The sequence below is a fragment of the Solenopsis invicta genome, chromosome 12, assembly GCF_016802725.1.
Source record: "Solenopsis invicta isolate M01_SB chromosome 12, UNIL_Sinv_3.0, whole genome shotgun sequence".
NCBI classification, from domain to species: Eukaryota; Metazoa; Arthropoda; class Insecta; order Hymenoptera; family Formicidae; genus Solenopsis; species Solenopsis invicta.
In genome coordinates, this window is record NC_052675.1 from 17,063,724 (window position 1) to 17,088,846 (window position 25,123).

Sequence of the window (25,123 nt, forward strand, 5' to 3'; positions counted from 1 at the left end):
ACTTTCTATGCTTTCTACATCGTGGTAAAGCAATAAGAGATATGGGAAAAATGTTTTAAACAAAGGTTTTATGACGTCAAGAGCCTTTTTTAAAGCTGTAAACTGCGTGCAAAGAGGATATTAGAATTACAAAAAGCTGCTCGATATGCAAAATTTTATATTCTGCATCTGGAATTCCGATCTCATGGTCACCATGTGTACGTAAATCGAGAGAAAACTTTCGTAGTTGAATGCTCGTCGAGGTCGTTTTAAGCTTTCCAGCTACTATTCATAATGATATACGAGCGATTTAAAAAATTACCGCTTCGCGGAAAAATCCGCACGCAGAAGAGAGCGAAAATTGCTGTTGCAAAAAAAATATGGAGAGAGTAAAAAATACGTCACCGACACTGACAAATGATTTCCGTCAAACTTCTAAATTTATATGGAGAGAACATGAGTACGCGAATTTACGATTATAGTCGCGGACACGGCGATTTAAACGCAAAGCGAAAAATACCATTCAATCTGGTATTTTTTACACGGACCTTCTAGCGACTGACTTATTTTTTTTTCGTTCATTTCATGGGATCTATTGAGCATCCGTTTTCATTTTTAGAAAAGCGGCAGATAAAAGGATCAGATACCGACAAGGGTGTACATGAATTCAGAGCTACGATGTACATGCATGCTTTCCACAACTGATGAATTGTTATCTAGCGGTGAACTTTTTCGCAAAAATTTTATAACTTCAAGTTAATATAAAGTATATTTTATTTGAGAAGAATTTTTTTATTCATATTTTCAGTGTAATGAAAAACCATTCGGTACAAACGAAAAAATTTATAGTCAAGTAAACTATACAAACCATTTAATTTAACATTTAATTTAATTAATTGATGGAATGAAAGAGCACGAACAAATGTTCTAAATATAGTGCGTTTAAAAATATATTTACTGATGTTTATATTTATTCGGGATATTTTAAAAAAAGTAACACTTGTGAGAAATACACTGTGCACATTTGCAGTGCTTAATAAATTTTAGACTGTTAATTATTCATTTAAATTATTCTGAGGCAATAAAAGTTCTCAGTCAAAAAGATGACTAGGGTTAGGGTCAAGATGAAGTTAAAGATAACGATGGCTTTAGGGGTTATCGAAGGCAAATGCAAATGAACGCCGCGTACATAATTTAATGGAGCTTACACTGAACGCGGGGAAATCGTACGAGAAATCTTTCCCAAAAGAAACTTTTTTATGTTAGGAAGAATAAGAATCTGAGCGCGATATTTTTTTCTTAAAAAATATTTAATTCTTTATCGCGCTTATGGGATTTAAGGACACTTTTGAATTACAACTATTTTTGCAAAACTGAAAAAATGCTTGCAAAGTAATCAACTTGTGTGATAACATAATGATCTTTTCTATGCAGTCTTTAGATTATCGTTATTTAACAGATTCTTACATTGTTACAATTCAATCTTTAAATCACTTTGCATTTTGATTAATATTTTAATTAATATATAACAATTTTAAAACATATAATATATAAAAAAAAACCTATAAATGACTGTAATATGATAGGCAGACTGAAACCATATGATAGACTGTGATACAATTTGCGTAACACGTAATGCGATCGCTTATACCAGAAATTAAACTTTGAAAAAGTCGCGTGTCCATTTTTTTGTAAAATCTTCCTTTCATCAACATTATAGGAAAAAATTCAATAAAGGCTCAACATTTTCCATGTCAAGGCAATATGAAACAGTGTAGGAAATATAGTTTACAATCGATTACCTTCGTTTTCTGCAGAAAGCTCAATCCTCCCTCTATCACTTTCGTAAAATTCGCTATGTTGTAAGAATATAATCCTTTTCCATCAAATCGACTGATGTACAAAATGAATATCGATTGATATGCAAAATTATTTTATCGCTTTTTAATTAATTCCTAATGAAAATATTCTACCTCTCGTTATCCGAATATTGAAATTTTCGGGAACGCGCATGAACGTTCGGTCGTGGCCGCTTAATAATTTCGCGCTTTGTTATTTCGTACGATGCGTATTCGTGATTCGACGAGGCGAACGAAAGGCGAATCGCCGGAAAAATCATTGTACGTCAGAGATGCGATTTAAAAATAATGCAAACGCATTTTCCGCCCACGTATTTCTACGGCGAACTTTTACGGCGGAGGAAATGTCTGGTCCATAGGGGAAAATGGGGTGCAATCAGACGTCTTATCATTTATATTGTGAGAACAATTTTACACACTATTGCTCCGAGAACGGTACTTAAGAATTGCTATCTTTCGGATACGGGAAAATGTTCTCCGCTATAAAGTAAAAACATGGTGACAAAAAATCGTGAATAACAGAACGCTAACGCGTCTAATAAGTGCGCGCGACGGATAAAATGCAACTGGAACCGGATTGTTCCGTCTCTTGACACTATTCCTGCAAAAATATTTCGATAAAAAGAGTTAATCTCGAAATGCATTGCTTTTATCTCCGAATAAGATAGACGTGGAGTTTTACAGCTAAAACCACGTCAGATTATATTCCGCTTTTTTCACGGGAAAATAAACTTCCGGAAGAATAGATAAGTCTCCCTCACGCAAATTTGAGCAAAGAAATGAATTGTAGTTCTCAGGTGGCTGTATGCAGCTGAAACGAATGAAAAAAGTCATGTGGTCAACAGAAACACCTGATGACTGGGAACTGTGGAATTTGTAGTTCTGTCACATGTTTTAGTAGCATTTGCTCCATCCAGACTTTTTATTTTATGACGAAGCGATGTGAATCGTAAATGACTAATGAAATAAAAATTGTTTTACACTCGATAGCTTATACAATTATAAATTTTTTTCTATTATATAAAATTGTAAAATTATATATTATATAATATTGATTAAATTACAATATTATATGTAATTTAAATTAGATAGTAATGTCACAGTTTTGTTTACAAAATAAGATTACATTACGACTTGGATTGCGTTTAAATGATTAATGCGAGTTTTCAGTTCAATCAGGAAATTTTCAATGAAGCCCTGGAGCTTGTTAGATTACGCCAAATAAATCGGATTACTGAATCAGGCTAAATTTACGTTATTAAACCGGAGTTATTGCACTTTCTGGTCAATTTACGGTTTATGTACCAAATAGCAGTTTACTGATTCTCGCTTGCACCAGCAAGTAGCGCATGTATCCTAATTTCAATCAAAGTTTCGCTCTGAGTTTATGAGAAATACGCAAATTTACGCTAAAATTTCTTAATTTGATCTTACAGGCAAGTAAATATCATACGTGTTCGCAAATTGAAAAAGAAAAGAACATTTATATACACCGTGTGAAAAATTATAGAGAAAAAAGACCTACTAATTATAAATAAGAAAAATAATGACATATAAAGAAAAAAACAATTATATCTTCAAATTGAGATAAAATCATTTAAACTTTTGTAAAAACTTTTTTAAGGGTGTTTTAGCTGTACAACACCAACTAAAAGTTATCAAAGTTCAAAAACTGCAACTTCTTAGATTAGGTTTATTCTTTTTTCCTAATCAACGTTAAAAAAGTTTTGTCGTAAGCATTTGTACTTTGGTTCTAAAGCCAGTTGCAAAGAACAATACGACAAATAATTTGACTTATGTAGCAAAAATAATTATACTTTATTGCAGTTTTAAATAAATCACTTTTAAACGAATAAGTAGATTGAAATAAATTTTTGCATGAATATTTATTAAAGTTTTATTGTATGCAAAAATTTTGATTTAATTTGTTATGCTATTTTATATATATATATATATATATATATATATACTTAATTTACAAATAAGTGATTTCACATAAGAATCAATAAGAGTAAACAAAAAATATAGCTTTTAAACCATTAAGAGAATTTGGCTCAAATTTTACACAGATACTTAAACGTAATAATAAATTTATCAAATTTTTATAGATTTAGTTTTTTAATGTTTTGAAATGTAACACACGTGTACATCCTTAAAACAAAATTTATTCAATGAAATTCTCAAACATAAATTTACATATTTTAAATTCTGAAACGAAAAAATAAAATTAGCATAATTTTGCATTATTGTAGAGATAACTCGATGCAGCGATGCAATAAATGACGTTAATAAACGGCCACTACTTTAATACAATAGAAAGTTCTTTAAATCATAACAATAGCGTGCTTCAGATCTTTTAATTCCAGCAACTTTTTCTATTTCTGGAGATGTGAAAAATCGTGCTTCTTTAAATATGCTTAAGTAGAATTAAATGGAGATTAAGACGATTTGGAAGAACGTCGCAAGGGTATTCTGCGGAAAATCGGCGATTTAACTAGAAGAAGCGAATTTCTCAGAAAGTTATTTTGCATAAAAGAAGATTAAAAAGAATTAGAGAAGATTAAAAAGAATTTTTATTTGTTTTTTTACTTATAACTTAAAATATATTTCTAACGAATTTTGAAGACAAAGATATTGAGAATTAAAATAATACCGCTACAAAACTAGTGTCAAAATTATATCTTAAATATAAAAAAAAAGATATGATCCAATACTATAAACTTTGATGACATTATATATATATATATATATATTGTTTTTAACTTAGAAAAAAAATTTGTTTAATATATCGTCTTACGATAGACACATAGAGTCGTAAAAAAGAAGTATATAATTTTGAGTATAAAAGAACCCTCGTTCGAACGAACGATACGACTTTGAAAACTTGTAAAAGGTACCGTGTTTTCCACGCTTGAAATTTTCTCAGTTATAAACACGCATCGTTAAACTGTGACGAAAATTTTCCTCTGCTTGTGCGTCAACATGTTAACAATTCAGGAGAAAAGAATTGCTTCCCCCACCCTCAATATTAATGCACTGGAAAAAAACCTACGCAAGAATTATTCCAGACATTTAAACAACGGATGTTTTTTTTAGCTATTTTAAGAATTGGATAGAGTAAAAGAAGATTTAAGAGTCACTTGTTAAAAGAAAAAACTAAATTCATAGTGAAATTGTTGCAGATTATATGATTATATATGCATTTATTTATATATGCAGCATAAAGCGGTGTTTAAGAGAATTTTGCAGAAAAGAAAAGCATTGTTGCACACAAAGCAGTCTTTTCAAAATACATTTATTTTTATTATCTCGTAGAATAGAATAAAATATTATACAGAATAAAATAATTTTCAACTTTTTTCTCACACACTGAAAAACATAAAGCATTGTGCATAGCATTGTGTACTACGGTGAGAAAAAAGTTATTAATTTGACTAAATTTTTCAACTTGTTAAATAGACTTCAGTTTAAGAAAGTATTTATGTATTTAAATTAAATACATAAATATTTAACTTAAAGATAAAATATTTTATATATTTAAGTTAAATACATGAATACTTAAAAAAAAAATTTAATTAATTCGAAAAATTTAGTCAAGTTAACAACTTTTTTCTCAATGTGTGTATATATTTTAAATAATTTAATGGCTATATATAAATTAAAAAAGGAAAGGATAGTTGACATATTAACTACGACTACAACTTTTGTATTAACTATTCCAGAATTATTTTAGCATCTTCCAAGTTTACCGAATGAAAGGGCTAAAGTAATCGCGTAATTCCGTTCCGAGAATATCAGCATTTCATCGGATTTATGCAGTCCTGATTGCAGTGAACTGCCGTGGTCGGTGCTCGTAAATTTCGAGGTGAATATGCTACCGTTGTAAACCAGACTGCACTTGTGTACTATCTCGCGCTTACCGAACGCGCCCGACACACCTCCAGTCGTTCTCTATGAATGGCTCTCGCGATGTTAACGGTCTGATCCCCACGTACGTCATACCGAAGTGTGGTTTACGCTGTGGTTTCTCGTAACGTACCAGTTAAAGCCTCACCTACGATCTGTTCGCGAGATATTCTAACGAAATAACGATCGGATCGCATTTCTGCTGACTGAAAGGCACTTTTGTTCTCCCGTCGTCATAGACAGAAACGTTATTTTCTAGATTCGAGTTTTCATGCCAATTGTAGATCGAGATTCGCGAACGCAAGTTATCTGTATTATATTTATCAAAAGCTGGTACAGATATTAAAGTCGATTAAATTCGATTAAGTTTGAGGCACAATTTTAAAACATTTCAAAACAATTTTAAAACATTTATAATTATAAAAGCCGGTTTTTGTTCAAAGATACTTATTTATCCAAAATTTATGAATTTTAATAATAATAAGTCTCTGACTAATATTTTTTGTGATAAAAAATAAGAAGCAAATGAATGAGAAATGCTAATGTATGGTAATACTAACATTACTAACATTTTTATGTTTCATTACCAAAACGAACTTTTATGTTTCATTACTTTATAACGCGGGATAACTCTGGAAAGCTCTAGCGCATTTACTCCTTGTGTCCTATGCTGCTTTTATCGCGAAGAATAAGACGGTATTGTACGTGTAGAAGTCTGACGCGCGTCGTGTACATACCCATCACAGAAGGTAGAGATAAGTAGAACGGTGTCTTCTGTTGATTAAACGAAGCACAAAACGACCCGGCGTACAATGTTGGAGAAGCGTTGATAAAATGCGCTTTCTCATCTGATTAAATGCTGAAATTGGCCGCAGTCGAAAACACAAACGCGGATACGCGTCTCACCAAGTGAATTATTCATTGTCACATCAGGCAAAATTGCGGCCGTTAATTCGGTCGTTTCTATACTTTTACGGCATCATTGTGTTACAAGAATTTAGAACAGTAATTTGGATAGAAGGGAATAATTTGTATCTCAAGAAATCAGAAAAAAAGCTTACTGCACACATGATTGAACGCAATAAATATATTTATTATTTGCCTATTGCAAAATAATTATCAAAAAATGTCAACAGATTTTTATTATTTTTCTTAAAGTTACAAAAATGTATCTAGATTTTAAATAGTCAAATTAAAATAGAAAAAAGCTTTGTACATTGTTAAAATCTTTTATTTCTTTCTCTCTCTCTCTCTCTCTCTCTCTCTCTCTCTCTCTCTCTCTCTCTCTTTCTTAATATAACAATCGCTTAAAGTAACATTTCCTGAGTAAAAATAGTATAATAATATTAATAATACACTAATTAATGTATTAATATTACCTAATTATAAAATCTACTGTTCTAACTAAAATTTTATTTTATATAAATATGAAGTTATAGTTTTAAATTAAAATGTGAAAATAACGATATTATAAAAGAATTAAAAAGAATAAAAGAATATAAAGTAATAAAAAAAAATTTGAACAGATTTATGCAAAGTATTATTTGAGCGTTTCCATTAGTCTTCAATCCGATTTGCTTTATATCGTGTAAAATGCATAAGATAAAGAAATATTATCTATCGCGCATTTCTTTCGTTTGAGATTTCACTCGCCTTTACGGCAATGCAAACAAATTGTCACTATATAATGTTACGACTTTTCAAATGTGAATTCTACATTGCGAGTGCTCATCATCTGGAAAATGTGGTCATCAAATACAGACGCAGCAATCCTTCGCAGTAAATTCCATTCCTAAGTTAGATGAGACTATAAATATGAGAGTAGAAAGAATATAAATAGATAACAAGAGGGATTATCTTTTACATCGCTCCGAGTAAGCTTCATAAACGAACGTTCAGTTTGGGATTTAACAAGGAACAGTTGAGAATTGAGAAATTTTTATTTCGCTTGTATTAAAATTCTGCTAAACTGAATCTCCCCTTCTTAAATCCAAGATCAAATTATCTATAATTATTTAATTTTTTATTTATTTATTCGTGATTTTAAAACTCAAATTTGTAAACTCATACTTGTATCTCACAACTTGTAAACAAGATGTGTTTGCAAATTCTCCTTAGGTTAACCACATTTCTGTTTATAGATGAGAGGAAAACGGTGCGCGTGTGCGAAATACTGTACGAGAGATAACTGAGAAGATCCTGATTGATCCTGAATTTTTAATTTTTACTGTCAATGTTTGGACAACTCGCCTGTTTGCAAACATCGCAAATATCGAGGTCACGCATTATGCAAACCAGCTATTATAATGGTCGCACACTCGTTTCAGAATTTTTCTGATTAACGAGTAGCGGATTAACGAGTAACGCTGCTATTAGCGCAATGTCGCCGATCTGGAATTTATTCCGAATTCCTCGAAAATTTAATTATTCGAGCACGCGGCATTCTTCTGCAAAATGACACCTAAATTAATTATCAATTCTATTGATGTTAATGACATTGATCTTATTAATTATTCTGTTAAATAATATACATTTATATGTATTATTACGCTGACGTATTTATGAAGAGAAAATGCGTCAAAATTCAAATTGTTTAACGATTCGGACAGCGAGCTAATCATGGTGAAACCTAGAGATAGCGTACATTTCCAGATGATGCTTTGAATCTCGATTCAAAGTACTACCCACATCCGGACAAGCTCAATTCAGAGAGATTCCGTGATGACGATATGGACAACTTAATTTATATTCCATTCGCATCGGATTCAGAACTTGCATAGATAATAGAAGTGAAAATTATGTTGTTCTATCTGCTTTGGAGTCACGATTTTGAACTCGATGTTAAAACAAAAGTTCTTACGGTGTTGAATGAGAAAACATTCTCCATGATGGCAGAGGGAGGTTTTTGGTTAAAGTTGTGAGCCCAGAAGTCTAAGACTCTTGTGTACAATGTTTATCGAACGACATAAAGCTATAGAACAGTGTGCTGAAACGCATTTACAATTCATTTCAAGTGAGGAATTGTATACACAAACTTTTAAATTACATCAATGTCAGTTCAATTTTTTTCTTAATTAAGACGTTATAGAAAACTATAGAAAACAATGTAGAGGATAAAAATTAAAAGCTTTAGAAAAGTTATTTTACAAATGATGTGAAACAAAAATGTATCAATATTAAAAATATTATTATAAAACGTGTAATATTACAAATTTTAATGTACAATATTTTATTACTGCTTTCATTTATATTTAAATTAAATAAATTCTCTACGTAATAATACATGTCGACTACTTAGCTTCTAAAAAATCGGTTAAAAAAATTTTTTTTTTTTTTTTTGTAAATCGTACCTATACTTTAAAGTCATAATTCTGAGGTTTTAAATCATTATGTCGGTAAAATTACACAAAATTGCTTTGATAATTGAAAGAAATAAATTAGAGTCAAAGAAATGAATAATGGTAATTTCCAAAAATGTAATCGAAATGTCACGGTATGTTCTCTCGACGCGGAAAACTGCGGAGTCACATGCGGTAAAGTCGCGATCGTAACTTCAATTAAGTTCCAAAGTCGCAAAACGATAAATTATACGGACGCGTCGTCGAAAACTTAAATTACTCTACCTCCAATCTGCCGACGAAAATCTCGGGAAATCCTAACTATGAGGACGAACGATAGAAGTGGCACTTTCACTCCGACTCGGAACTTGGTTATATCGAGATCATTGTTATTTCATCTGTAACATCCGAGAAAAAGATCCGTTTGGATAATAATACTCGTTGCGAACCCACGTGCGGAAACAAGAAAGGACGCATACAAAAGGGCTCATGCAAATGCGGAAACCGAGACAAGTCAGATTTACAAAGCAGGGAAAAGTACATTTTCCGGATGAAAGAGGAATATCGGCATTCTGAGAAAGTGCATTTGTTTCGCAAGAAAAAATGCCTGGTGCAATCATAAATAATAGAAAAAATTAATATTATATTCTTATAGTTTTACGTTGACGGAGTTTATGTGTGTACCAACGATACTTTAAAATGTCATTATGAAATCATTCTATGGTCAATGAAAAGGAAAATTGTACTCGCATTTTCTTCGTTATTGACGCAATTTAAAACGGCTGGTGCGATCATCGAGAGGCCGGTCCTTGAGTTTTAATATACGCTTCGAAAGGTCCCCCAAGGTCAACACGAAAATCCCCTGGGAATTGATTTTCCCGGATGAATGCTGAAGAGCGTAAACGCGTAAAGGAAAGCTTCACCCTGCGGTACTCCTTACGCATCATCTACGGGAAACTCATCTTGGCGTGCTCTCGCCATCGAGATAGATAAACAAAATGAGGGAGAAATGTAAGTAGGCGTAGAAAGAGAAGACTTCAAAAACGAAAGAGATTAGCGGGATAAGTACGCCCCTCTTTATCGTCCGGATAATTCTTTGCCGTCATAAAATTATCTGGTTTGGTAATCCCAGTCATGAAAGCACTGAAGAAAAGATCGGAATAATCTGAATCTCTTAAAGATGATCCTTATATCGTTCCTTTTCAAAGATCTCGGGGATATACCAACCGTTCCGCTATTGTTATAATTATTAAAAGCATTTAAGAAGATCCGAAAAAAGAACGCCAATAATTTGTTTCAACGATGCGGTAATAATTTTCGGCTTAAAATTAGTTGTAAGAAATAAATGTTTTAAATATAAACAAACTTATTTTATCTTATTTGAACTTGTTTAATTTAAACTTACAAATTGAATGTTTCCTGCACTGATTGTGAGAAAAGAAGTTGTTAACTAGGTTAAATTTTTCAACTCAATTAAATTTTTTTTCAGTTTAAGTATTTATTTGACTCGAGTACATAAAATAATTGAGTTTCAGCATTTATATATTTAACTTAACTCGTATACATAAATACTCAACTGAAGAAATTTAATCAAGTTGAGAAAAGTCAACAACTTTGTTTTCTCAGTGTGCTTAATAGCAAAGACGCGTTCGGAGATATTTCGACATTAAAAGTTAGCAGCGTCGTTGAATTTTTAATATTGGTCCCGGATAAATATATAATTTGTCTTGCGACGTTCCACAAATCTTTTGCTCCAAAGGAGGGGGGGAGGAATCATTTATTTATTAAAAACGTATACGTTTCGCCTCCTTACAACAAAATCCGTTAATATTATCCTAAAGTCGCGTTTCTCCCGTGAAATTGCATTTGCGAACCGGCCTCGATGATCGCATTAAGGAGAGTACACAATTTTAATTCGTCGTAAAAATACCATTATCCAAATTACACGTCTGTAGCGTGCAAAGGTGGCACAGGCACGGGGCAATGAGAGGAAAAGCAACAGAATAATTTCGGAACAAACTACCATAATTTTTAGGACAGATGGCCTTAATAAAAAGTACGTTAAACCGATCGCTAAATGCACCGATGTTTTTATGAGAATGCAGCGACCAGCAATCAAGATCTAAATAAGAGTCGCAATTTCTGTGATGTTTTGGCAAAAAAAGGGGTGTGTTCGTGGAAACGACATGTCAGCCGTGACATCTCTTAAATAAAGAGACGAATTATTTTTCTGTCCGATATCGTTGATTGAGTTAGACAAACCAGATCTCTAGCGATAGCTTGCACCTGCGAGAACCATTAATCGTTAATTCAGTGAATATCGGAAGTACATTATAATTCAGATCCTTCGAATGGTATTCGCACTAATCGCCGATTGGTTTCACGGATCGATTTCCATTTCGTATTCCTTGTCACGAATTGTGCCGCAAGTCTATCGACGAGCTACAAGAGTTTTCTAAAGAGGTAAATACTCGTATGCTAAATTGTATATGTAAAACACAATCCTGCATAATGGGACTTTTGGAGTTTAAGATTTTGAACTTTGGAGTTAGGATCTAAATAAAAGAACAAAATTGGCTTCTAATGTGATTAACAGCTAAATTATACAAAGCGTTCTAAGAGTGAAAACGTCAAATTAATCGGCATTGAAGACATTGATTAGAATTTCTTAATCGCGTTCATTGTAACGCAAAATTGTGTTCAAATTATATTTAAAACGTTAAAGGTCAGAAATATTAAAAGAGTTATTGAAAAATCATGATTATTGAATTGCAAACAGCAATTTCAACTGAGATTGTTACAAAGATTCGTCGCATTCGTCTTGCTCCATAGAATTTTTATTACGTACTAAATGCAATAATCAACAGACTCCCCCCCCCCCACACACACACACAACGACGATTTAAAATTTGATAAAAACTTCAAAGCATTATCTATAAAATAAATAAATTTAACTTGGCTAATTAAATTTTGCATTTATCTCGATCGCTTTGCTTGCTTAGTTCTCCCCTTAATTACTCGGACTGATTAATTAAAATCTTGTCAAGCTATTTAAAAAGTAGATTAAATTATTGTCGTGCAGAACTCTTCCGTTGCCAGATCTATCACATGCGCGATACTGATCGTCTACGACGCAACGTTACGAAATAAACGGCGGTCGTTTCGCCGGCTGACGTCACGCGGGCCCGTTCTAGAGCTGTTTGTATGGCTGGTAATCTCTCGTGCTATAATCCCATTATCTGTCCCGAGTGGTACGGGGTGGCGATAGCTATCCAGCGGCGTGGCTCTTATTTAGAGAAGACGGGATGGGAGGAAAATCTGCGAGGAAAAATTGGTGCTTGTCGCCGAGATGCAATCACTTGGAACAAACACACCTACCCCATCCCGTCTGATGCATGCTCGCGATAATGGATTCCGCTTTACTAAACGAATAGAAAGAAAACCATTTTTCTTGCGAGAGCTTTCGATACTCGTGGCAAAAAAAAAAATTATAGATTTCACAGTGTTTGCCCATTCTTCATTTATTCTTAACGTAACGTTGTTGTAATCTATATAATTTTAAGAATACAACGTAAATTTGTTCACGCTTTATGTTTTTACATATTTTCTTTTTTCTGTCGGGGCGAAAGAACGTGACGTGAATAGTTTTTAAATTGCGCATTGGAACAGAAAATGGAATGTCTACTTTCATCTTTGTCGGGAGAATTGCAAGACATTCTCTGTGTTTACTCCGTACGACCTATATATCTCCTTCTTAAGATTTATTAAGAAATAACTTCCGCGGCGCCGAGACACTTGATTTTCCGTTCGGTAAACATTCGTACCTCGCGCAGACTTTATCTGCTTAAAAAGAATTTATATCGCGGGCAAACACTTGGCAAATACCTCGCGCAACTAATGGGATGGAGAGGCCGTGCTGAAGCCAGAAAAAAAGGACCCTTAATCTCTTCGCGCATTAATTTCGCGCCAGGAAACTTCGCACGAGCGAGGGGGCTGAAGGGGAGCGTAAGGGAGTAAATCGCGCTATTAACTACTATTTAATTTCTCTTCTCCATATTTAATATCCATATTCTAGTTTCGTCGTTCAATCAAACTGTGAAAATCGATATGGCGTTCGTTAAGTGAACCATCCCTTTCTCTTCTCTCGACAGGAGTTTACCACTGAAATTGGAATAAGTTAAGACTAGATCGACTTTATTTCTCCTATATTTCGCGTCGTCCATTCTTCCGTGCATGGCACGGCAAAATTGAGTATGTAGAGAAAATCTTGGTTAAATTCCAAATTACAATTTATTTTTTTAAATTAAGGTTTTTTTCCCGACAAGTAGAATTTCTTCGCGCCTATGCGCCTGCACCAGCGGTGTTTTCGCCATTGCGAGCGTTCTTGAAAATTCTTCAATTGAAATGTCAGTCAACGTATTGAACTAAACTTTCCTCGGTGTTTTACGTAAATACGAGAGCAAATAATAAACTGTTTTTTTTTTCTTTTGTGCGCCAAGCCCGGGTCGCTTAATTCAAACTTAATTTCGCTACGACCGAACTTGCGTTTTCTTCAAGGAAGAAACGGCGCGATGCGAATTACGAACTTTCGTGAGAGTGTCCATCCGCGTTTCGCGAAGGCTGCGCGCGGTCTCGCGGCAGATTCTCGGCGAACAGTGTACAGCGGACAGTGTGTTCGGCGGTTAAAATTAGCCGAGGAGTTCCTATAGTTGACTCAGAGCTCCGCGGCAGAGGAAGAGAGGCTACTTGTATTTTTAGAGGATTGGCAGTAACGAAAGCGACAGCTGACCATTTTACCGAGCCGACGATAGGCCCTTTCTGCTTGACGCTTAGAGCGAATCCTCATCAGTCTTTACGCTCGTATCTATAGAGTCTAAACGTCTAAACAAATATCATTAAGTTATTGGCTTCTTTAATTGGAATTTATAAACGAATATCATGAAGTTACTAGCTTCTTTATGTACACATATATATACACACACGCAGTAGAAAACATTTTGTATTTATGTTAAAATCGGTTCTCATCAAAATTTGTAACGTATCCAAGTATTAATTTAACATAACGATTATATGTTACTTGAACATTTTGTGTTGAATTGATATTTAATATTTCTTAGCGTTAAAATAACACAATTTATGAATGAATAAACAAACAACATAAAAATAATTGAGTTATAAAACTTAAAGTTTTAAATAGATGAATAAGATACACGTGTCTACATATTATAAATATTAATTTTACTGAAGAAAATTTAAATTCAACATGTATCTGAAACAGTCGACTCAAATTTTTAGACTAATTTAACACAAAATGAATATGTTAGAAAATAACATACATATTATGTGAAAAATGAATACAAAAAATATAGCACTTCGACATAGTTTGGAAACAAAATGTGGAAATATATTTCTTCAGTAAAATTAATACATGTATATACACAGCTGGAAAATTTGTATTATAATATAAATTTGAATTTTATATATGATATTAGAATTAATGCAAATCTCTAATCTTCTTTTCAGAGATTTATCTCGGAAATAGATTATTCAAAGCTTATTGCGTTGCATTTAGCATCAAATTGTAAATTTTGTTTTAATATCTACAATAATTATTCAAATTTTGTAAAAATGTTAATGTCATTTTTTATTAAAAAAAAATATAGCAATATTGAGATCACAAGTTTGATAAGACAATAAATCGTAATTTTCTCAAAAAATGATCGAATAAAAATGATCAAAAGATTGTGAAATGGTCATTGTTCGGAGCCGAGTACGAAATTTCAATCTAAAGTAATGAATAAATGAAATTTTTTCTGTACGTTCATTTTTCTATCCGACCAAAATGGGATAACAAGTTGGTGCGAGCCACGAAAGGTTGTCCTGAAATATTGCTGGCACCTCTGGCGAACATAATATTAAATTATCGAACCGCAGTTACGCTCGAGCGAATGCTTTCAATAGTTGCGCCAATATTCTAGTTCAATAGTTGAGAACATCGATCTCAAAGAGTGAACGCACGCGTCGCTGATACAAAATAGTCTTTCGGTATAAAAGGAATTTTCTATTGCAAAGCGATAATAATATTACGAGAGGAATTTCGTACCATTTTTTCGTGCACTGAATATTTTTCACTCGATAATTTTTCGCGAAAAACTTTGGAATTCGCAGACGTTTTATCTTATTAAATTTAATATCTTGATATTTTTTTAAACAAAGGTAATATTTTTTAAAAACTTTTTTGTATATTCTAAAGTACACAAAACTTTAACAACTTTCTCTGTAGTAAAAGAAAGTTATGTTATTTTTCACTAATATACTTTTTTTTATACAAAAATGTTTAAAAATTGATGTGCTAATAAAAGTTTACATTCTTTCCAAATTATTTATAATTATTTGTCCAAATTGTATATTATTATTAGATATTATAAATTTATTTTCTTTCTCGTATTTTCTATAAGTGTGTAGCTACAAATTATATATAATTTTGTATGATTTATAGTTTAGTTTTATTAGTTTGGCCGCGCGTACCCAAAATTTGAGAGAGCAGAACTACTAATGATTCTAAAAACAGATTTTATCAAACTGTACGTCTACGTGACAGTGTGCACAAGGCTTCTAATGAATCCTAATGAATTCATTTAATTGGCATCAGTATGAATAAAGTAATCAGGAAGTATTAATGAAAGCAACCCTCAGTAGAACTACCGCAATCTTCGATTGTGTTCCTCGTGTGAGCGACCTACTAATTTCGCGACAGATGATATCTTATAAAGACAGTGATGATCAATTTGGAACGTATAGTTCGCGATAATTTCTGTGCGAGATCACAAGGGTACGTTGACACATTTGTTTCGAGCATGAAAGCATTTAACACTTGTTAAAACGATCAAGACGCCAGACGATCGTCGCAATGAAACGTTTGGCGATTGGAAATTTGAATCTCGTCTGTGCTTTATCCAAGAAATAAATTCTGACATCACTGAAAGTTATTTCGCCCTTCAATTGAAGTTATTCGAGCTTCCTAGCTCGATAATGTAAAAATGATGTTTCACATGTAGCAACGGAATAATAATTTCAACAAGAAAGAATAGTTTACAGCAAGAGAAGTGAATCGTCCGAGAAATAAAGATATTCGAAAAAGTGCACCTGGAAAGGTAATGACGCGTGGACTCTTCTGAAAAATGATCATCCAGCTATCACGAAATAGGTCATTCGTAAGAATCCCGAAACGCGATAAGTATAGAATGCGAAAATAATTGCGCCGTTTATATGGTTGCGATCGAGACGTCTGGTTTGTATGTAGTTATAACAAACGGTAAAATGATTTCACGCGCCGGCAACTCGGTATCGCGGGCAATGGTTTTTATCGTAAGAACATTCATTCGTCATCCCTCTAGCCGATTAAAACAGCAGAAAATAATAAAAATAATAAAAGAATAAAAAATATATAGTTTTATCAATTTTGAAAATATTTTTGTTTATTTTCGGAAATGAAATTTTTTAAAAATATAAAAAAAATTGATGCATTGAAAATATATTAAATATATAGAAATTATTGCAGATCTGCGACGATTGGATTAAAGGATAAGCTTTCGTAAGACACGTAGAAATTATAGAGGATAAATAAAACTGTGAATGCAAAAAGAGGAGGGAATTTAAAACGGTCTCCAAAAAAGATTGTTCGGCCAGCAAATTATATCAAGTATAATTAGCGTCCGCCACGGTTACTTCTCGTGCAAACGGTTAGAGAATCTGCGCGTGGGGACGCAGGTATTAATCCTATATTATTCTCTCGGTAAATTTTTTTCACGTTATTTTCCAACGCGCGGAAAAAGATTTACCGCGCGCGAAGGAAGCGAGATAATAGGTTTGATTGGTTTATTGTACAAAAAATTACGAATGGTTCTCTCATTTTTCCTACGTTTTTACGTCATTCCTCAAAACTGCTGTTCTTGAGGGCATCCCTTCCCGTTCCTGCCGAATAACGAGGCGGAGAAACACGTTCCCATTTCAGAGACGATCGCAGCCCCGACAGCAAGATTGATACCGTTTCGGCTCGGGCACAGAGCGAACGGAGTCACGTAATTATGCAAATACGCAGCAGCCGAATAGGATTCCTAGCGGAGCTTGCCTGCGCTTTCTTCCGTAATGTCCGCGGTGGAAGCGATACCGCGGTACCAGCTGCTGCGTTCACGCTTCGGCGTTATTACCTACAACTGACACTAATCCCATCTCATTTCCTGACCGCTCCACTTCGCAGGGGCAAGGCACGAAACTAAGCGTAACACCGGCGCGACCCACTTGGTAAATAAAAGTTTCGGCGACGAATGTATGTACGTGCCAATCCTTAACGACGCGGCGACGGTCTCCGACGGTCGGTTTAGCACTTTGCCGGCGAGATAACGTGTAATATCATCGTTGGAGACAAATATATTAATTTGTTAAAGTGGTTGAGTCTTTTGAATTAAATTACAACTTTTCAATGTACATGTCATTTTCCGCAGCTTTTTAGAAATGCATTTTCCTCGGGGTTGGAAACACATTATTTTAGAAAAGTATTGTTGTCATTACTTTTTTTGTAAAAATGTATTTTATGAATATGAAATCTATAATGATTTTGATTAGAACATAACAGCGATTCTTTTATAAATTTAATAAATATTTATAATAATTAATCAATTATACAATCTTTATATTTTATATTTATAAATATAAAGCAATTATTATATTTATATTAATTAAACTATTATTAAATTAACAAATTTCAAATTATAATAGAAGCTTCAAATTAGATAACACGCCAATTTTTTTACTAGGATAAAGTCAAGGTAACAATAAAATTTGTTAGCATTAAAACGTAACGACGGTACAGATAAAAAAAGATTATAATAATCGTTACAAAAAAAAGTAACGGTAACAATGTAATTACAGGTAATGTATCACTTTCCAACTTTTTCTTCATTTTAAAACAAAGGTGCTTAATTTCAAAAATAACCAACCGGAGCTAACCCTCAAGAGACTTAAATATAACTCTTTTATTTTTTAACGATACGCCGCTGTTGTTGAAACATATTGGCAATAGTCCGAATTCCATTACAGCGGCGAAAAAAATTCTACTCACTCTCGGAGTGTTAACGTCTCGACGGTGAGACGAGCAGCCTTTTTTTTTAGCTTCTGGTAACTATCATTAATGCACGTGTTACCGCAGTGTGGTTTTTGAGTATTCTATATATATCTAGGCTATCGTTTCGCACATCGATATAAATACTGTTCTTCGGTCCTCCCTATATAGTCGAACTCAGATGACTATGCCATTTTCGTGCAACACCTACGGCGATGTCACGTACAAATACACAGCGCCCCGGAATAAACTCGCGAAAAAAGATTTATCGACGTCTGACGAAGGTAGAAGCGAAGCTCTTGTTCGCGAACAAATCCGCTTGGCCTTCGGTAATTTCGTTTTTTTTTTTTTTTTTGTTAACACAAGCGCGGCTGCAGATAGACGTACATATATAAAAAGTAAGTTGGAAACAATTAAAATGAGACGCGAGCCTTTCTTTAAAGCCGATTACATTTTTCTCTAATAAAGTGTGCTGTAATTAATGACTGCCTTTACATGCGATCTGTGGCGCTTCGTATAGCGTTTCGAGGAGATCTGTACTTTTAATTGAAATAAAAAAGGAAAGACGAAAAACGAGAATAGTCCATTACATTGTACGGTGAAATGAAAGAAATGCATCGTCGGTCATTGTTCACAGAGACATGTTTTCTCGTCCGAAAAATCGCGATTGCCAGCTGCAAGCGTAGAGATCGTGCTTAACGAGGCGAACCGAAAGAGAAGGATATGCCACTGCAATAATAAAGCCTCGAATTAATCTGCGGCGTACCCGAAACAAAAATGCATCTCTTGCGAGCCGCAAATTGCGGTCGGATGCATTTCGCTTTAAGCTGCGCTTCCCGTAAATCACCCCTGGAATCCATTCAAGATGCGCTGCCACGTTTCTTGGCATTTTTCCTCATAGTTTTATCCACTGTCCGTTTGGGAAAAATTTATTTAAAAACGTGCATTTTAATGCGCTCGTAATGCAATTGGCGACAATAATATTTTTGACACGGGCAATATTGGAAGGAAATTAATTAGCAAAATTGCTTCACGCTATACGCGACGATTATTTGCATAATAGAGTTAACAGTTTCTTTCTCCACGGTGTGTAAATTTTATTGTCCTTCCCAGTGATAAGTTTCGTCGCGGAAGAAAATTTTGTTATCGCGCGCGTCTGTGCAATTGACTTTCATTTTGCAATGCGACTTCACTCTTGGCTGGATAATTTTATTTTGGGGAAAAAAATCCTCCGAGGAAGCACTTTATAACATTCTAAAAATACCTGAAATACGAAAGTGTATAAAAATGCTTGAAGAAGAAAACTATATGAAATTCTGTGATTTAGAGAGAGAGAGAGAGGGAGAGAAATAAAGAGGGAGAGAGAGAAAAATGTAATATAAAAAGTTTTCTAATACAGAAATGTTATTTCGGTTCTTGCTGTGTATGTATAAATCATCGTTCCAATACTATCGCATGAAAAACATTTTCGTTCGAAAAAGAGTAGCTTCACGAAAAGACGAAATGCCATTTCCAACAACGCAATACAGCTCAAGGGAAACGGAATAAAAAAAAAATTCAGGGTAAAAATGTGACTCCGAGAAGTTGCTCGAGCGGGCACAATAGAAGAGTCCGCCTGAATACATCTATGCGGAAAGCGAGGAAATATTGTGTTTTTTCCTTCTGGCCTCTTGAAATACCGATCTTCCGAATTGAGCGAAAGGGATACGGTGCGGCATATTTTGTACGAGAAACAGGCACACACCACGGCATTAGTCTGAAGGGACAAATGTCGAAGATTAAGGTAATCCCGAATACCGAAGATTATCTCATCTCGTCGCGTAGGCACGTAAAATATGAGAAATGTATCCGACATGTATAATTAACATGTAATAAATCTTTTCTAGAAATAACATAAATATTTAATTTTCGCTAATGTAAGAAGAATATTATACAAACGTACAAAGTAACGATAAAATGATGGTACGGGTATATTTATTTCATAGCTGTGATACTTATAGAAAGCCACTTCTTTTTCTGTAAATTAGCATTAACACATACGTTACAATTCATGATGCGCTAATTGCGCGCGCGATGCACACTCGATTATCGCGAATTAATTTTGGCATACACGTATACGCCGCATGCTGTTTCGTGCGAAGTGCGAATTACGTGCATTTCTGTTCGGACGTGCGCAAATATCGCTGTTACGCAACATTATCAAAAAGGTGGCCAGCCATCTCGCCGTTCCTAGACGTCGACACGTGCCAAGACTGAAAAGCAGAGAGGCTGGTCGTCCGATTTCCTCCGATGTGAGAAACGCCGACTCGCAAAACTTTCTACGCGCGTTTAACAACGCGTATGTACGAAGGGGGTAGGGGTAAAAGAGTTTAAAAATAAATTGATCGACGAGTATTTCGTCGACCACCCGGCGTGAATAGATCAGCCGGAGCAAATTGGTTTTTGTCTTTAAGTGACGCGCGAATAGCGGAGTAATTTGCAGTTGGGTATTTGTTTGGACCCCCGTGGTGAATCCCGAAGTCGGCGTGATCCCCTGGACGCCGAAGAGGCGAGAAGCATCATTGTAATAGACAATATCTGCGACAAGATTAATCTCCGCACTTCCAATTTGCTCCAAACGTCAAAAAATATTTATGGGACTTTCCGAAGTAAGCGGATTGCGTAACGATTGCGAGGATTTCGTAAACGAATACATGAGAGATTTCATCTGTTTTTACGAGGGGGAAAAAAGCTCTTCACCAATACGTTACAGTCGTATGAGAGAAATCAAAGTTTCGCGTAAGATTTATTTACTTTAAGATTTAGGAGTTTATTAACTTGGGAACTACCAAAAATATAAGTCATCGATATTACAGAAAATAATGAAAAAAAAAGATTGTTTTAAACAAATATTAAATATATTGGAAGTAAGGAATAAATATTTTCTTAGATTGACTGCAGAATTACTAAAAATTTCTTATAATATATTATTTGAGACAATATAAACATGATTGTCTTAAACAAATAAATACATTGGAAGAAAACAAGAAATATGCTTTTAGACTACATGTTTTGTATCACTTACATGGTATAAATAACACATTTTTACGTTTATATATGTATAAGCATATATAATATTATGCAATATATATTATTATGTATATTGCATATATTAATTATTCCAATCCGCATACCAGCTGTAACCGTCCTTCATTTTTACTATTACTTACCGTTTTTTTCTACAGTTATGGCATTGCTCTCAATAAAACTATTATTTTATATAAAATACTAACTGGAGATGAAAATTAAATCAGAAGACAATAATCCGAAATTAATTTTACGTCCTGCTGTAGATATTTCGACATACTATGCAAAAAGAAATTAGTATCGAATTAACAGTTCATTGTTTCGTATATAGACAAGAATATAAAATCTTGAAAGAATTTGATAATTTTAAACAGACATAATTTGCTTACATGAAGAAACAAAATTTCTTCGTGTTAATAAATTATGTCTATATAAGATTATCAAATTGTTCATACACACAAGCAAGTATACAAAATCTTCTTGAATGTTATGTCTAGTTAAGATTAATAAATTATAAATTCTTTCAAGAAGATTTTTCTACTTTTGCTGTGAATTGATTTGATACTTGAATTTTTTCTATGTATTAAGACAAGAGGTTTTTTCGTTTACAGTTTTAGACGCTAGCAATAGAAAAGATAGTTTACAGCAATTTCTATCAGTCTGCGGGACAAACGGCTGGGTACTGTTGCAAATTGAAACGGAGATGATCGAAAACGCGGAAAACCGTAACCGTGCGCAACATCGGTGATGTGGAAATCGAGTAGGTATACTGCAATTGTCGATATGCAGCTGCGTTGCGCACACCATAGGATCGCTTAGAACGGACGTGAACGTCGCCGATGCGATCAACCGTGCTGACAATACAATCGGTATTGCACGGAAGATGCACCTTTATGCCCTTACGCGTGTATGCTCGCGATACGTACCCAAGTGTAAATGTACGCATCGCAAACCACGTAATCGCATCCTTATCGAGAATTCGTCACGGTCGTCGTAAACGAGATTCCCGTCCGGCGATTTTATCCCCGAGATTTTTAAACGTGACGTAATAAATTAATACAAAACAAGAAGCTGAAAAAAGTTACATTTAGTTACGTCGATAACCCGCACTATGTGACCGCGTTACGATCGTTAGGCTCAGAAAAAGCGATCAGTTTTTATTTACACGGCAATCCGTCCGATAAATAGTCGTACGTCAGCGGCTTTATCTATTTATTTCCGCGATCCGCCAGATAATTCAGAATATTTATGTGTAATCTCTGAATGTATCTACCAAAATGCAGTTCCAAAATTTTATAAGCGAGTATAGAGAAAAAAATTATTACTTTTATGCTTTTTGTATTGTACGTTAATTAACGCCAAAACGATTTATTCATTCTTGGGAAAAAAATTTATACATAATTATATTTAAATTATAAAGTATGTATTATTATATATTTTTTAATGTATATGATAATATATACAATTATATATATATATATATATATATATAATGATTGTACAAAATTTCATGTGATCATTATATGTAATTATTATATATAATTATATGTAATTAAAATATATATAAAAAAATTTTTCCGAATTAGTCTGTTCAATAATATATCCTCACGTTCGCCTTCTGATCAGGAAAACAATTAAAAGTTATTGGTTGAAACCTCGAAACGAAATATTACAAGCAAATCTGCAAAAGAATTATAATTTCAAACATAAATAATATAATATAACTCAGAAAAAGCTTCTGAGATATTAGTAAGAAAATGAAAACGGCTTTGAATGAAATATAAGTGCGAGCAGAACAGCAGAGTTAAACAAATATAATATTCCCATACCGATTTTACGTATCCAATATCCAATTAAGCACGGAGCCTGGGAAATCTCCCGTGCGAAAAATTACGAGAACCGCTCGATCAGAGTGAATCCAATTGCTATTACTCGCCAATATCCCGCCGTACAAAATGTACGTCTTCTCGGCTTTAAATTGACGAACTCACGCGACTTGCTCGGTCGAGATTTCCAATACACACTGAACGTGAGAAAGCTCTAACGACGTTCCGTGTCTACTTTCTATAACGTCCGCTATCTATACAGCTAGACAGACGCGACCGTGTCTGTTTGCAAAGACACGCCAGGTCCGGTACCCACGAAAGCTCGGATGTAAACGTTGCGGCGTACGATTAATAATCATGTAACTACGCGGTTTACCTGCCGTAATACTCGATAAACTAGTGGCCATGACTCCCGTGTTCGTTGAAGTGAAACTTTAAATTACAACCTTTAAATGAAACGCAACTTATTATACAACTCCTTTCATAAAATTATTGTAATAGTATAAAGAACATTAATAGGTTTTCAACATTATTATAAAATAATATAAAGTCGATAGAATAATAATGCAAGTGAAATTAATAAAATTAATATTGAAAATTTATTTATTTTAATAGTGTTATTAAAATCCTCGCTCATGATTCCACGATATTACGTGCACATATTTCTCCGTTTCAACGACGATTCGAATAATACTGGCTTCTTTTGCGTAGCTTCGTCAAAAAGTGCATATAAAAGCACAAATCTACTTTAAAAAATATATAACTGTATTTTCTTCCTTTTACAGTTCACGGACTATTGCCGTTCAAGTTACTGCGACACGGGATTCGAATGGCAAAGCGGCTCGCAGTTCGTAAAACAGCAATACATCGTAAAAGTATTTACGCAGAACTCTCTACGCGGAGACGATCTTATTCTTCCCGCGAAACACGATCGAGGCTAATATACAAAACAAGAGATAAATCGGACAGAGGATCGACGTAATGTTACCCGGACTCACTTTGAAATCTTCCGAAAGGCAACGTGAGTCGTCAAATCGACATTTGATAGCAAAGGTGAAAGCTAGTTTCTTTTTTTTTTTTGTGATGAAACATCTCAAGATTTTTCCTCACGGAGGAAAGTTTGGCGATTTCGAACTTTTAGACGAGAAAATCACTTAAGTGAGATCAGCCAACTTTTTACTCGACTTTTTTTCTAATAAAAATTAAACTAATTGGAAGGAACGTTAATTTAATGGATGTAGATAAATAAAGAATGTAACCACGGAAATATCCATCATACTTTATCAGGATGTTTACTACTGAGAAAAACTGGGGAAATTTGAAAGTTTCCAAGAATTTATTTTAGTATTCTCATACCGGTTAATTATCAATACCGCTGTATAAAATATTTTTGAAAAGTTATTTGAAATTTAAATTCTATTTCCCTTTTTCCGACAAAAAATTGTTTCATTTTTTCTCGATAATGCAAAATCGATTGGTAATAAATATACCACACACATCCACGTATATATTTCCTTGTGATTTGCGAGATTTTATAAAAAAAAAATATTGACAAGACAACACATCGTCCTAAGTTGGCTTTGCGCGTTTAATCACTTTTAAAATGTACTTCCAATGAAATATCTGTGATTTTTCTTTTAGTGTAAAGCGGCATTCCTTTACTTCTCATTAAACGTTACACTTTATTAATGCTGATAAAAACATGATCTGCTTAGATGTTAACAAAGTAAAATCTATAATTATCTGTGCTAAAATCTAATAAAAATGAATTTTTTTAATTTTTTAAATTTAAAAGCAAAATTTTTACACACTGAGAAAAAAATGCTGATAAATTAAAACGTAGTTTAATTTAATTAAACGTTGAATCATGGGCTATATGTCATTAATATATGTAATTGATTAAACTAAATTTTATTTATTCAACTGCATTTGTTATTACTTTTACTTTTAATCTTTTTCTTTTAATTAATATTGCTATTGGATCAACGAAATATTTCCAATTAGACTGATTCTGTTGATTCAACAACG

General features: G+C 33.6%; 1 protein-coding gene across 4 annotated transcripts in view; it reads left to right on the plus strand.

Annotated features, from left to right (window-relative positions):
* The window catches only part of LOC105195979 (FMRFamide receptor), a 60,886-nt gene that overhangs the window by 18,491 nt on the left and 17,272 nt on the right, over nucleotides 1–25,123 (plus strand). For 3 of the 4 annotated variants that reach the window (XM_011161664.3, XM_011161668.3, XM_039455487.1), the window contains exon 2: nucleotides 23,881–24,148. The gene's annotated coding sequence lies outside the window, so the exon portion shown is untranslated. The remainder of the gene's footprint in view (nucleotides 1–23,880; nucleotides 24,149–25,123) is intronic. The other variant, XM_011161666.3, reaches the window with a different exon arrangement.